The sequence below is a fragment of the Trypanosoma equiperdum genome, assembly GCF_001457755.1.
Source record: "Trypanosoma equiperdum strain OVI genome assembly, contig: ctg_630, whole genome shotgun sequence".
Classification (NCBI taxonomy): Eukaryota; Euglenozoa; class Kinetoplastea; order Trypanosomatida; family Trypanosomatidae; genus Trypanosoma; species Trypanosoma equiperdum.
In genome coordinates, this window is record NW_027124566.1 from 6,379 (window position 1) to 6,616 (window position 238).

Consider the following 238-nt stretch of genomic DNA (forward strand, 5'->3'; position numbering starts at 1 on the left):
CCTAATAATACTGTGAAATAAGATGTGGAAATTAAATTTATGGCGAAAATAGAAGTAGTTAAAGCAATAATGAGTGCGTAATGCAACTAACTTCACGTCGTCTGCGCTTTCGAAGACTTTGGGGCAAACCGGCTGCGACGTTAGTTGCAATACTGGTACTCACAGAAGTGCTAACTTGGAAGATATTCGGCTCTGATATGACATCTAAGTGTATGAATCTAAAGCTTTTTATCATAAA